At 44.5% G+C, this 16,148-nt stretch overlaps 1 long non-coding RNA gene across 2 annotated transcripts in view; it reads left to right on the top strand.

Annotated features, from left to right (window-relative positions):
- The window catches only part of LOC309696969, a 137,028-nt gene that overhangs the window by 33,307 nt on the left and 87,573 nt on the right, over positions 1 to 16,148 (top strand). The gene's annotated exons all lie outside the window — the stretch shown is intronic.

Here is a 16,148-nt window from a genome sequence, read left to right on the forward strand (position 1 = left end):
GTTTAAAAAAAAAAACTAGATAAACATAAAAAGGAAAATGCAACATTTTTGTAAAAAGGACAAGAGATGAAGCAGGAAATTATCAATCTAGTGATAACAAAAACAAATAAAAAATGTAATTGGTTGCAAAGCAATACATCTCACTATATGTTGCTGTCAGCTGAATTCTCTATTATTATTATTATTATTATTATTAGTAGTAGTAGTAGTAGTAGTAGTATAAGTAAACGTATTATTATTATTATGCTTCCTATTCTTTCCCACACCTTTGTCATGTAGGCAGAATTTTCACACCAAATCAACCAATGAGATGTATGTTTTACATTTTTAGATTTTTGTATTTATTTATTTCAAAGAATTCACCTAAAAAAAATTGTTTATTTATTTTTTAAATTTCTCTGGCTCTTGTTAAATTCCCAGTAACCCCAGTACGAGAAGTCTCGACCGTCTCTCCATTTAAAGAGTCACTCTTTAAATATCACTTGCTAGGGACTTAATTACGCCGATGTCAGAGGGGCATGCCTAGTTCTATTTGCCTACGTCCTGAAGCTGAGCTTATACACTCACTGAGTAGCCTTAAGCACAGTTACTAGCCTCACCCATTAACAGCAGTGCTCCCATTAATGATCAGAGAAATTGTGGACACCATATCACCCTATTAGAGCACTTCGCTCTCGCACTGCAGGCCTACTTGTTGTTCCTAGAGTATTTAAAAGTAGAATGGGAGGCAGAGCCTTCAGTTTTCAGGCCCCTCTTCTGTGGAACCAGCTTCCAGTTTGGATTCAGGAGACAGACACTATCTCTACTTTCAAGATTAGGCTTCAAACTTTCCTTTTTGCTAAAGCATATAGTTAGGGCTGGACCAGGTGACCCTGAATCCTCCCTTAGTTATGCTGCAATAGACATAGGCTGCCGGGGGATTCCCATGATGCATTGAGTTTTTCCTTTCCAGTCACCTTTCTCACTCACTATGTATTAACAGACCTCTCTGCATTGAATCATATCTGTTATTAACCTCTGTCTCTCTTCCACAGCATGTCTTTTATCCTGTCTTCCTTCTCTCACCCCAACCGGTCGCAGCAGATGGCTCCGCCCCTCCCTGAGCCTGGTTCTGCCGGAGGTTTCTTCCTGTTAAAAGGGAGTTTTTCCTTCCCACTGTCGCCAAAGTGCTTGCTCATAGGGGGTCATATGATTGTTGGGTTTTTCTCTGTATCTATGAAGCGCCTTGAGGCGACTTATGTTGTGATTTGGCACTATATAAATAAAATTGAATTGAATTGAATTAATTAGGTACGTCTGTGTACCTGCCAGCCATGACAGGCTGTGCACCTTTCTGAAGGTTGTTGGATTAGTCCCTCCAGTCTGCATCTTAAAGTGTCTTTGGGCAAGATACTCAACCCTGAGTTGCCCCAGTTACACAAGGCATTGTTGTTTGGCATTGTCCATTGTGTTGCCAGGTATGTTTTTAACAAGGATTTACAGTACAAGCAGAGGGAGATATTTTTATTTTAAGCCAACATGAAATAATCATGAGAAAATGTTTATAGAAACTTTCAGGTCAGGTCATCGAGACGAATCATCTGCTCCAGTCTGCAGGCCAAATATCCCTGAGTGAATGATGCATGTGTTACAAAGTGCTTTGAGAGCCCTGAGAGAGTAGACAAGTGCTTCATAAGAATCAGTTCATTTATTTATATGTTAGAAATGATACAGCGTGCTAAAACAGATGTCATCTATATGTGCTTTTGCTAGAGGTAAATCATCTCTAATCAAAATATAATCAAAGTATAAATCTAATTAATGTGTTGAATGAGAAATGCAATTTGAGAAATGGCAGATGTGTGTGTGTGTGTGTGTGTGTGTGTGTGTGTGTGTGTGTGTGTGTGTGTGGGTCTACTGCTATTAACTATCAGTAGACCCTCCAAGCATCTGGGTCATTAAAACATGGCCAGATAAATAGTAGTCCTGTAGTAGAAGAGCAAATGCTCTTCTACTACAGGACTGTTTTGATCTGATTGGTTCACTCAGTCTGTCCTTTTCTTCATAAAGTGTTTTAAGAAAATGTGACAGTGACAAAAACCATCTAGGTTTTTCCTAACCGAAAACCTTGGATGACAAGTGAAGTACAGGCTCTGATCAGAACTCATAAATCAGCCTTCAGGCTGAGAGGCAGTTCCCTGTATAGCACTGCCAGAGCCAACCTGCGGAGGGGCATCGAACAGGCCAAGGAGGCCTACAGGAGGCAGATAGAGGGCTTCCTCACTGACAACAACCCCTGCCAGATGTGGAGAGTTATCCAGACTCTCACTAACTAACTAAAGTAGCCCTCCAACAGCAGCCTCAAACTCGTAGAGGAGCTCAACAACTTCTTTGCTCAGTTTGAGGCCACTCCTGAAGCTGAACGTTCTTAAAACAGAAGATCTCATAATGGACTTCCGGAGGCACAGACAGGTCCACTCTCCTCTGAATATAAATGGAAAATGGGTGGAATCTGTCTCCACCTTCAGGTTTCTGGGCACTCACATCTCTGCTGTTCTCACCTGGACCCACAACAACATCGCTCAGATAAAGAAGACCCAGCAGCAGCCGCACTTCCTCCCTGTCCTGAGGAAAAATAAACTGGACCAGAAGTTGCTGCTGGCCTTCTACTGCTCCTCAGAGGAGAGTGTGCTGGCATTTGCCAGAGAACACCAAGATTGGCAACTTGGCCACTGGTGCCCTGTGCTCTTCACAGATGAAAGCATATTCACACTGAGCACATGTGCATGTGACAGAGTCTGGAGACGCCGTGGAGAACGTTCTGCTGCCTGCAGCATCATCCAGCATGACCAGTTTGGCAGTGGGTCAGTAATGGTGTGGGGTGGCATTTCTTTGGGGGGCAGCACAGCCTTCCATGTGCTCGCCAGAGGTAGCCTGACTGCCATTAGGTACCGAGATGAGATCCTCAGACCCCTTGTGAGACCATATCCTGGTGCGGTTGGCCCTGTGTTCCTCCTAATGCAAGACAATGCTAGACCTCATGTGGCTGGAGTGTGTCAGCAGTTCCTGCAACACGATGCTATGGACTGGCCCGCCCGTCCAGACCTGAATCCAAGTGAGCACATCTGGGACATCATGTCTCGCTCCATCCGCCATGTTGCACCACAGACTGTCCAGGAGTTGGCAGATGCTTTAGTCCAGGTCTGGGAGGAGATCTGTCAGGAGACCATCCGCCACCTCATCAGGAGCATGCCCAGGTGTTGTAGGGAGGTCATACAGGCACGTGGAGGCCACACACACTACTGAGCCTTATTTTGATGTGTTTTAAGGACATTACATCAAAGCTAGATTAGCCTGTAGTGTGTTTTTCCACTTTGAGTTTGGGTGTGACTCCAAATCCAGACCTTCAATTGATTTCCATTGATAATTTTTGTGTGATTTGAAACAAAGTATTTAAAGTACTTAATAAGAATATTTCATTCATTCAGATCTGGGATGTCTTATTTTTGTGTACATATATATATATATAAAAAACACCCAGCACGCCCCTGCGGGCGGTTTATCCTTCAAGCTCGGGTCCTCTACCAGAGGCCTGGGAGCTTGAGGGTCCTGCGCAGTATCTTAGCTGTTCCCAGGACTGCGCTCTTCTGGACAGAGATCTCCGATGTTGTTCCCGGGATCTGCTGGAGCCACTCGCCTATCTTGGGAGTCACCGCACCTAGTGCTCCGATTACCACGGGGACCACCGTTACCTTCACCCTCCACATCCTCTCGAGCTCTTCTCTGAGCCCTTGGTATTTCTCCAGCTTCTCGTGTTCCTTCTTCCTGATATTGCTGTCATTGGGAACCGCTACATCGATCACTACGGCCGTCTTCTTCTGTTTGTCTACCACCACTATGTCCGGTTGGTTAGCCACCACCATTTTGTCCGTCTGTATCTGGAAGTCCCACAGGATCTTAGCTCGGTCATTCTCCACCACCCTTGGGGGCATCTCCCATTTTGACCTCGGGACTTCCAGGTTATACTCGGCACAGATGTTCCTGTACACTATGCCGGCCACTTGGTTATGGCGTTCCATGTATGCCTTGCCTGATAGCATCTTGCACCCTGCTGTTATGTGCTGGATTGTCTCTGGGGCATCTTTACACAGCCTGCACCTGGGGTCTTGCCTGGTGTGATAGACCCCAGCCTCTATGGATCTTGTGCTCAGAGCTTGTTCTTGTGCTGCCATGATTAGTGCCTCTGTGCTGTCTTTCAGTCCAGCTTTGTCCAGCCACTGGTAGGATTTCTGGATATCAGCCACCTCCTCTATCTGCCGGTGGTACATACCGTGCAGGGGCCTGTCCTTCCATGCTGGTTCCTCGTCTCCCTCCTCTTTCTTGGGTTTCTGCTGCCTGAGGTATTCACTGAGCACTCGGTCAGTTGGGGCCATCTTCCCAATGTATTCTTGGATGTTCGTTGTCTCATCCTGGACTGTGGTGCTGACACTCACCAGTCCCCGGCCCCCTTCCTTCCGCTTAGCGTACAGCCTCAGGGTGCTGGACTTGGGGTGAAACCCTCCATGCATGGTAAGGAGCTTTCTTGTCTTTATGTCAGTGGCTTCTATCTCCTCCTTTGGCCAGCCTATTACCCCAGCAGGGTACCTGATCACGGGCAGGGCGTACGTGTTGATGGCCCGGATCTTGTTCTTACCATTCAGCTGACTCCTCAGGACTTGCCTGACCCTCTGCAGGTACTTGGTGGTTGCAGCTTTTCTAGCGGCCTCTTCATGGTTCCCATTCGCCTGCGGGATCCCCAAGTACTTGTAACTGTCCTCTATGTCTGCAATGTTGCCTTCTGGTAGTTCAATCCCCTCAGTTCTGACTACCTTCCCTCTCTTTGTTACCATCCGACTACACTTCTCCAGTCCGAACGACATTCCAATGTCATTGCTGTATAGCCTGGTAGTGTGGATCAGTGAATCGATGTCTCGTTCACTCTTGGCATACAGCTTGATGTCATCCATGTACAGGAGGTGGCTGACAACTGCTCCGTTCCGTAGTCGGTATCCGTAGCCAGTCTTGTTAATGATCTCACTGAGGGGGTTCAGGCCTATGCAGAACAGCAGTGGGGACAGAGCATCTCCTTGGTAGATCCCGCACTTGATGGTGACTTGTGCTATGGGCTTGGAGTTGGCCTCTAGTGTTGTACGCCACATCCCCATTGAGTTCCTGATGAAGGCTCTTAGGGTCCCATTGATCTTGTACAATTCTAGGCATTCCAGTATCCAGCTGTGGGGCATTGAGTCATAGGCCTTCTTGTAATCAATCCAGGCAGTGCACAGGTTGGTCAGTCTGGTCTTGCAGTCTCGGCTGATTGTTCTGTCTACCAGTAGCTGGTGTTTTGCGCCTCTGGTATTCTTGCCAATTCCTTTCTGTGTCCCGCTCATGTATTGACCCATGTGCCTGTTCATCTTAGCCGATATGATGCCTGACAGGAGCTTCCATGTAGTACTGAGGCAGGTTATTGGTCGGTAGTTGGAGGGGACCGGTCCCTTCTTGGGGTCCTTGGGGATCAGGACCGTCCGGCCTTCAGTTAGCCATTCCGGGTGTATCTCGTTAACTAGCAGCTGGTTCATTTGTGCTGCCAGACGCTCGTGGAGTGCAGTTAGCTTCTTCAGCCAGTAGGCGTGAACCATGTCGGGCCCTGGTGCTGTCCAACTCTTCATACTGGAGACCCTTTCTTGGATATCTGCCACTGTGATGGTTACTGGACCCTGTTCAGGGAGGTCGCTGTGGTCTGCCCTCAGATCCTCTAGCCACTGAGCATTGCCGTTATGGGTTGCATCCTTCTCCCATATGCTCTTCCAGTATTGCTCCGTCTCCAGCCTTGGTGGTGCTGTTCTCTTATTGTTCCCTTGCCACTGAGAGTACACCTTTGCTGGTTCTGTGGAGAACAGCTGGTTTATTCTCCTGCCTTCTATCTCTCTGGTGTACCTCCTCAAGCGGCTGGCCAAGGCTGTGAGTCTTTGCTTGGCAGTTTCCAAGGCCTCAGGTATGGACAGCTTGCTGTATTTCTTAGGCACCTTATTCGTCGCACCTTTCTGCAACTCCGTTAGTTGGCTAACCTCTCTCCGTGCTACTTTGATCTTGCCCTCTAGCCTCCTTCTCCATGGAGGGTACTGCCCCTTGTGGCTGTTCAACTTGTAGCCAAGCATCTCACTGATCACTGCTGCCGTATTGTAGATCAGCTTGTTAGTGTCGGTAATCGTGGTTGTAGGTATTGCCCGTAGTGCTGCATTAACATCATCTAGCAGACCTTCTGAGGGTACTTCACGTAATCTTGGTAACCGGCTACGGGGGATCCAGGTTTCAAGCTTGGCCATGATCCTATTTTTCAGGTCAGCTCCTCTCGCACTCAACGATCCTTCTCCTATCGCACTTGGGGCTATGTACCCAATCTCGGGTGGGGGTGATGATATCTCCCCCCTGACCTGGCGTCCTGACTCCATATATATATATATATATATATATATATATATATATATATATATATATATATATATATATATATATATATATATGTATGTATGTATACATTTCTTTTCTCCTGCACAGTTGGCGTGGAGCACCCATACTTTCGTTGTACATGTACAATGACAATAAAGGGCTATTCTATTCTATTCTATTCTATTCTATTCTATTCTATCCTTAACTGCTTACAAACTGATCATAAAATCATCTGTAAGTTTAACCAATAGAATTAATAAGAAAATTCAATAATGATTGTAATAATAGGCCTTCTATGCCAGAAACATTAAGTTAGGTGACTGATGTGTATATACATCTACATGTGTTTGTATCGTCCCTTTAAATGTTTTCCCATCACTCGTTTCATGTTGGTTTGAAATAAAATATCACCCTCTGCTGGTACTGCAGCTTACTGCGATTTGAGCACGCGTGCACATTTCAAGCTTCAAATAGAGTCAAACTGTGACATTCACACAGTGGACCAGAGTGCCTGTTACACACTTGCATGATGTCAGGTTTAAGTGCTAGGTTCATTCTACACACGTGAACAACTCAAAAACAAGCATGGAGTAAAAGGCAGACACTGCAGATCAGTTGATTTACTGTCGTCATGACAGATGCTGGTTTCAGCTCACTGAGCATTTCCATTTACGCTGACAGACACAAGCCCTCAGACTGCTGTTAGATACATCACTTCACTAGACCATTTTATTCTGCTGCTATCTAAGCCAGAGGTAGTAAAAATTAGGCTTAAAGTGCAATCTTTTCTTCTATCACAACAGCCTGTGTCCATGCATCTTTCCTCAGTCTGACACTACTGATTTTACTGTCATGACTAAATGAAAAACAGACATAAAATATTTTTGCCTTGCCTTTATACAAATGGTCATTGGTCAAATTAAATGTGTTGCCCTGTTAATAACCAGTATGGCTGTACTACTAAACAGCATTAGTGACTAATGCTTGTCCTTCTAGACGTCAGAGCAGCATTTTATACCACTGACCACCGTATTATCTTAAAGACATTTAGAGCTGCAGTGGTTCAATCATATCTGATCACATGTTGAACAGACTTCTGTGTTGGGACCAATACATTTTGCACTATACCTTAGACCAGTGGTTCCCAAACTTTTTTGCTGCGCCCCCCTTTGTTTTACAAGAAAAATGTTGCGCCCCCCCGCGCGCACAGACACATCCTCCAACCACACACACCCATATTTTGCTCCATTGCGGTTTATGTCATACCTCAAACATTTAGTAAACAATTAAGCAAATACAAGTAATCTGCAAATTGCAGGTAGTAATAAAATAAACTACTGACTCTTTTACGCTACGTCCACACCCACACGGATATTTTTGAAAACGCAGCTGTTTCGTCCACACGGAAACTGCGTTTTTGAATCACCGAAAACAGAGATTTTTTTAAAACTCCTTTTGCGTTTATGTGTGAACAAGGAATACAGAGTTCATCATGCAACGTCAAAGGTATGCGCCTTTTTTTCACGTCACGCTGTGCGCCACCTTATTGTTTACATGAGATGAATTGCAGAATGGCAGATAGAGACAAAATACTGTTAATCTGACTATCTGCAGGTTTTACAAGCTTACATACACAAAGGCAGTTACTGTCCCTCCATTTAGAAAGGCAGAGGCGTCAAGGTGTAATTATTTAACATGGAGTTTTTTTTCCTGTGTAATAATATTCAACATTGCTATCAATACATTTTTCAAAAAATGCCTCTCTGTGCAAAATGGGTTTAAAAACATAAACAGCTGTGGGATAATGTTTGTCCGTGGTTTGAACCAGGGAACAAATTGTGGCAGGATCAGCCTGATATTATTTGTATCCTGCTGTAACTTTACTATATAAAGTATGGTACAAGCACTTTTTTCGACAAGTCCTGGGGCTGGGTATCGATTTCAATTTCTATATCTTTATATATCTTTCTGCTCACTGCTCACTTTAAACAATTTATATTCTGTTTAATCTCCAGTAATGCAGTCATGTGGGACCCTCTCTAAGTAAAAAGATCTGAATCAACTCAGAAATACAGATCTGCAATGTAGGGCAGCACGGTGGCACGGTGGTTAGCACTGTTGCCGCACAGCAAGAAGGTCCTGAGTTCAATTCCACCATCAGGCCGGGGTCTTTCTGTGTGGAGTTTGCATGTTCTCCCTATGTTTGCGTGGGTTCCCTCCAGGTACTCGGGCTTCCTCCCACCGTCCAAAGACATGCAGTTTGTAGGGATTGATTCATCCAAATTGCCCATAGGTGCGAATGGTTGTTTGTGTCTGTGTGTTAGCCCTGCAACAGACTGGTGACCTGTCCAGGGTGTACCCTGCCTCTTGCCATATGACAGCTGGGATAGGCTCCAGCGACCTTGGGAAAGGATAAGCAAATGGATTGATTTATAATGTATTCATTAAAAACATACAGCTGAATTAAAAGGCTTGAGTGTGAGCTTCTGTGTGACATGTTAACTCTCAATATCTTTAATTTAAATTTAGTCAACCAAGTGATGCTAATCTGAAGTGTTGGCAGAACCAACACTAAATAACGCTGCTCTAGTTTGCATGACAGTATTCCTGAGGAGGACAGAGATGCCTTTATTGGAGTGTGCATGAAAGCACTTAGGCAGACATTTAAATCAGCTGTGTTGGATCAAGGACACATCTAAAACCTGCAGGACACTGGCCCTCGAGGCCTGGAGTTTGACACCTGTGCTCTAAGTGATTCATGTGTCTTCTTCAGCAAACAACATTAATCTGAAGTTAAACCCGCCTGCTGGGAGGTTTCATTTAAACTTTAATTTATGCCTAGACTAGCTCTAATCTTCCTTCAGGAAACAAGCTTAGCTAAATCAGGAATAGCCTTAGTCTAGTGCTGACCAAGGAAGCAGATTTCTGTTAGTCTGCAATAAAAGCCTGTTTAAACTTAATTTCCACTTTGACATTTAGGATTTGTCCACTGCCATGCCAGCTTCTCTAGAAAAACAATCCTATTTAATTATGAGGGTGAAGTTATGAGCTAAGACTAGCCATCACAGTGCAGACAGATACCTGCTAGTTGTTGCTTGCAGAGTAATAAATGTTTTCATCAGACTGAGGACTAATTTGTTTTTGAAGTCAGCCTAAAGAGCCGACTTCAGGAACTCCGGGTTTTGGCAGTCAACAGACCTCCCAATATTTAGATGGTTTTAGCTTTTTTAGTTAAATGAGTTAAATTCAGGTGGCACGGTAGTTAGCACTGTTGCCACACAGCAAGAAGGTCCTGAGTTCAATTCCAACATCAGGCCGGGGTCTTTCTGTGTGGAGTTTGCATGTTCTCCCCGTGTTTGCGTGGGTTCTCTCCGGGCACTCCGGCTTCCTCCCACCGTCCAAAGACATGCAGCTTGTGGGGATAGGTTAATTGGATAATTGAAATTGTCACTAGGTGCGAATGAATGTGAGTGCGAATGGTTGTCTGTCCCTATGTGTTAGCCCTGCGACAGACTGGCGACCTGTCCAGGTTGTACCCCGCCTTTCGCCCTATGACAGCTGGGATAGGCTCCAGCGACCTTGGAAAAGGATAAGCAGAAGCAAATGGATGGAGTTAAATTCATGGCACCTTGCAAACTTATAAATCTTTATTTCAAACAGGGATCTTTTTGATACTTGGGACATTTTCAAATCCTTTATCACCAACTGCTTATTTTGTACTTAAGAAGATTTTTTATTTTATTTTATTGTTTGAACATACAGAACAAACTAAAGAAAATTTTCAATCAAAAAGTAATTGCTTAAGTAGCTGCTGTCAAGCATTAGTGGTACCTTCAAAAATGTAATTATATTAGTGCTTTGGATTTTAATAAATCTCATAACTTGTAGTGGAAGGTTGAGGAGTACTGGCTTAGAATAGTCTCTGAAAGTGTTTACACTATCAGGAATACTACTTTATACTTATGTGGTTTTTAGCTTTCAGTTGAATTCTGACTTTAATTAGACAAAAACCTGTTATTAGGATAGAAATGTGAATTCTGAAAAAATTACTGAATCTCAATATTTCAGTCTCACAGGAGGAGGCTGTACTGACGTGGGTCTGACTTGGTAAACAGCAGATATGTCAGACATAAATCATCCACACCAAAGCTGTAGGTTGTGAAATGAAAAAGTCTGCTCTACAAATTGATATAAAGCAGGTTGAACAACCACCCCCTGTTCAAATGTAGTAGAGTACTTAGGTGTTCAGTAATGCGACCTAAATGTTTCATGTGATGGAGAAACTGTCATGTCTAAGCTCAAATACAGGGAGTGCAGAATTATTAGGCAAATGAGTATTTTGTCCACATCATCCTCTTCATGCATGCTGTCTTACTCCAAGCTGTATAGGCTCGACAGCCTACTACCAATTAAGCATATTAGGTGATATGCATCTCTGTAATGAGAAGGGGTGTGGTCTAATGACATCAACACCCTATATCAGGTGTGCATAATTATTAGGCAACGTCCTTTCCTTTGGCAAAATGGGTCAAAAGAAGGACTTGACAGGCTCAGAAAAGTCAAAAATAGTGAGATATCTTGCAGAGGGATGCAGCAGTCTCAAAACTGCAAAGCTTCTGAAGCGTGATCATCGAACAATCAAGCGTTTCATTCAAAATAGTCAACAGGGTCGCAAGAAGCGTGTGGAAAAACCAAGGCGCAAAATAACTGCCCATGAACTGAGAAAAGTCAAGCGTGCAGCTGCCAAGATGCCACTTGCCACCAGTTTGGCCATATTTCAGAGCTGCAACATCACTGGAGTGCCCAAAAGCACAAGGTGTGCAATACTCAGAGACATGGCCAAGGTAAGAAAGGCTGAAAGACGACCACCACTGAACAAGACACACAAGCTGAAACGTCAAGACTGGGCCAAGAAATATCTCAAGACTGGTTTTTCTAAGGTTTTATGGACTGATGAAATGAGAGTGAGTCTTGATGGGCCAGATGGATGGGCCCGTGGCTGGATTGGTAAAGGGCAGAGAGCTCCAGTCCGACTCAGACGCCAGCAAGGTGGAGGTGGAGTACTGGTTTGGGCTGGTATCATCAAAGATGAGCTTGTGGGGCCTTTTCGGGTTGAGGGTGGAGTCAAGCTCAACTCCCAGTCCTACTGCCAGTTTCTGGAAGACACCTTCTTCAAGCAGTGGTACAGGAAGAAGTCTGCATCCTTTAAGAAAAACATGATTTTCATGTAGGACAATGCTCCATCACACGCGTCCAAGTACTCCACAGAGTGGCTGGCAAGAAAGGGTATAAAAGAAGAAAAACTAATGACATGGCCACCTTGTTCACCTGATCTGAACCCCATTGAGAACCTGTGGTCCATCATCAAATGTGAGATTTACAAGGAGGGAAAACAGTACACCTCTCTGAACAGTGTCTGGGAGGCTGTGGTTGCTGCTGCACGCAATGTTGATGGTGAACAGATCAAAACACTGACAGAATCCATGGATGGCAGGCTTTTGAGTGTCCTTGCAAAGAAAGGTGGCTATATTGGTCGCTGATTTGTTTTTGTTTTGTTTTTGAATGTCAGAAATGTATATTTGTGAATGTGGAGATGTTATATTGGTTTCACTGGTAAAAATAAATGATTGAAATGGGTATATATTTGTTTTTTGTTAAGTTGCCTAATAATTATGCACAGTAATAGTCACCTGCACACACAGATATCCCCCTAAAATAGCTAAAACTAAAAACTACTTCCAAAAACATTCAGCTTTGATATTAATGAGTTTTTTGGGTTCATTGAGAATATGGTTGTTGTTCAATAATAAAATTATTCCTCAAAAATACAACTTGCCTAATAATTCTGCACTCCCTGTAGGATTAAGGAGCACATGCAACAGGCCAACTGTGAGGGCTGGAAGAGAAACGTGAAAGATGAGATGAATATTCATGGAGCAGGTAAGTGGATGGGTGATCTTAAAAGGTCCAATAAACCTGGGTGACAGAACATGTGGTGGAAAAAACAAACTGAGCACTGAAACCAAATTGATTTTTTGATTGAACAGTATTTACACCAGCATACAGAAATAAAAGTACTAACAGCTTTTTTCCACTCAGAGCTTCATGACTGAGCGGATCATTCTACCTCTCATCACTTTAGAGCATTTTCTGCTTAATCGGTTTGCATAAAGGTTTTATGGTCCAAATGTTAAACATATATAATAAGTGCAGTGAAATTGTATCTTCATATTTTGAATACTTCTCAAGACAAAGTTTTTGAACTATGGTTGGCCAACTCATGTTCAAACCATTTTTTCAGACACTGAAATTTGCAGCAATGTTTGAACACAAACATCTCAAAGCACTAAAGATAAAAGAAATTTTCACCAGTCTTTCATACCAAACACACAATTCTTACAGTGTTAATGATTTGAAATTACTTGTAACATCCTCAACAACTCCCAGAGAGTTGAAGCGGATAAAGAGCTGCTCATACCCAGAGGCTGTGGAGACTGTCAACATAAACTTTATTATTATTAGTTACTGGCACCTGTTGATTTGGTCTACATGGCTGTGGGAATCGCGTTTTGGGATTGTTATTGTTTTCTTTATATGCAAACTGTTCTGTACATTTCTGAAAGTGCAACTCACCAACTACACACATCACATTCTTGTGGCTACATCAGAAGGGGCCGTCTGTCAACACACTATTGAAGGAGTAAGTATGACCCTGTTGACTATTCTTATGATATGTTTCATTGTTTAAAGTTCTGGAGGTTTTGGTCAACTTACAAGATGGTTTAGAAAAATTGTATTTGATGACAGTTTTATAGGTGTTTGAACAGAAACTGAACACACTTTAAGGTGGCCAGACAAACTGCATTTCAGCATATATATATAAATATATATAAATTGTAATAAAGGGCATGGAGAAAGCTGTGCGCTTATTTGTGAGTGTGTTAATAGAGGTTTTGTTATTTGTCAGACAAAAAGTAAACAAAGTCCTGACTGACTAAATACTGACAGAAAAAGAGAGAGAGGCCAAGGGACAGAGAGATTTTAGATTTTTCAATAACCTTTTATTAAAACAAAAGGCATCAAGACATTACTACAAGTCAACAAGACAATTTAAAAAAAACAAAAACAACGCCACTGACCATGCGGTCTTTTTGGAGACGTTCCATGCCACACTGGAGGCGTGTTGCTGGCCGGCGGTGGAATGGCTGCCGCGGCTGCTGTCGGGGGGAGGCCCAGATGACAGCCCTGAGTCTGCCGCCGGCATCCTGAAGGGAGTTTGATGACATCTGCCGTGTTGTGCTCCATCGTCTAGGGCTTTCCATGGAAGACCATCGGTGGTGTCGGATGTCCGGAGAGGAACAGCCATTCTCCTGGGTGCGGAAGCTGCAAGGTGGCTGCAGCCTGGACCCTCAGAGGAAGCCCCCTGGCCCAGCCCCGGTCAATCAGACGCAGACGGAGAGTGCAACTAACCAGTTTGTCTCTCTCCCTTCCAGACCCTGGAAGCGCCTGGCACTACACCCCGAGCCATTGGGAGCGGCACAGTCACAGGAGTGCTGGAAGTGCAGATGACCAGGACAACTGAGGCGGGAGTGTCCGCTGATGGAGGTGGGCAAGGTGTTTCACCCTCCCCTCAGCCCAGGAAGGATGTACCGCATTCTGGTAAGGTGTCAAGGGGGGTGTACGCCAGGCTTTGGTGGACACGGGCTGCACGCAGACCATGGGCATTTGCAGTTGGTCGGAGGGAGGTACAGTATTTGGGGTACCACTTGGGGGGTGGGCAGGTGCACCCACAGGTGGAGAAAACAGCAACAATCACATCCTGCCTACGAACCCAAGACCAAAAGGGAGGTGAGACGGCTTATGGGGCTGGCAGGGTTCTACCGCCAGTTCGTGCCAAAATTCGTCAACCTGACCAGTCGATTGATTGATCTCACCTGTAACGGTGCCCCAGATCTGGTCTAGTGGACAGGGCAGTGCCAGGCAGCATTTGTGCGGGTCAAAGAGGCTCTCTGTGGGGAGCCACTGTTATTCACACCTGTTATACAGCACCATAGAAAAGGAGTTTCTGGTGATCCAGCGGGCAGTTGATTGGCTGTGCTATTACCTCCTAGGGTGCTCATTCACGCTCTGCTCAGACCACGCCCCGCTGCAGTGGTTCCACCGCATGAAGGATGCCAACAGCTCTTTAAGTTCAAGGTGGTCTGTAGGCCAGGGACAAAGATGGTTGTGGCTGATTTCCTCTCATGCTCGCGGGGGAGGGGAAAGGTGAGTAGGTTCGGCCAGATGTAGCCCCGGAGGAAGCCACAGACAGAGCAGAGAGACAGTGTCGAACTCAATAAGAGTGCTTGTGGCCAAAAATAAAGCTTACACCATGCTAATTGTACGCTGTGTGGGTCCGGTCATTTCACACTTCTCTTTAGCTGCCTCAGGACAGAACTTCCCGCTCACCTCTTCTTACTTTGTTTTTGTAGAGTAGTTCCCATTGGCACAAAAGCATCAGAAGCAGATTTTAACTTTGGGCATATCACTAATGCCATAACACACTGGACAAGGATACAGAGTCCAAAGAACACCTTTGAGATCTGTGCTTACTCCAGAGGCCATATTCTCAACACAATCATATTGTGTTGCGCATGTTCAGATAATAACTCACCTAAGAAAGTAGTTTGCTATACTACTTGGCTAGCTTTTTGTTAGCATGAAGTCTGCAGAGATGCTTGCAAAGAGGGGAGAGAGTTGTGTTAGCATTATAAGGCTGTTATTTCTGTCCTTGATGCAGTATGCATTCTACCTTTGCACACTTGTCTATTTGTGCAATAAGAACAACAGCAATATCTGTTAAAAGGCCGGAGGCCGGTAACTGAAGTGCACCCAGAGCAGAGATGGGAGGAACGATTTAACAATGTTTAATTTCAGAACTAACGCTTGGCAGGGACAAAATATACAGTGGCTTGGTGAACGTGCCGTGGTAGCGTGGCTGTGGCAAAACAGAAACAAGACCAGGAAGGCAACTAGGGCGTGACGGGTACATACCGAGGAGAGAGGAGAATGGAATTAGAATGCAACCAGCAGTGAGCTCCAGAAAAGGGGAGGATAATAGTTTTTCCCAGCTTACTTTGCAGGACGAGTGACAGAAGGGTTGAGGGAGAGGTGGTGTAGGTCCGGGTGAGTTTGACGATGTGAACTGGCTGATGTGAGTTCTGTTTGTTCTGAGATTGTGAGATTACAGGAGGGCAGGCAGGTGAGGTATGGAAAGATTTCCAGAGAGCAGGTAAGGAAGCCAGAATCCAAGAGAGGAGTAGTTCTGAGCCGTGGAGTTTCCGGAAGAAACTAGAGCACAAGACAACAAGGTAAGTAATGCACTTGGGATAGAAAGCATGAAACATGAGGCCTGGTTACCAACATAGAGTTGTTGATGAACTGGTGGAGAAGGGCCATCAGCACGGAGCTTAAATCTCCAAACCTATTTGCCTCAATCAGCTCCACGTGTCTGTGGCTCAGGTAGTAGAGTGGGTTATCTGTCAGGAATATGGGCAGTGGCTCAAGCCCTGACTCCTCCAGTCCTCATGTTTAGGCACAACCTTCAGTTGCACCAAGTATATCAATGAATGCGTGTTAATGAAAGTGCTGCAATCAAAGTGTAAAATTACCACTACTCCATTTTTCTTGTCTACTCAAAG

This window comes from Aulonocara stuartgranti (assembly GCF_965226115.1).
Source record: "Aulonocara stuartgranti genome assembly, chromosome: 20".
NCBI classification, from domain to species: Eukaryota; Metazoa; Chordata; class Actinopteri; order Cichliformes; family Cichlidae; genus Aulonocara; species Aulonocara stuartgranti.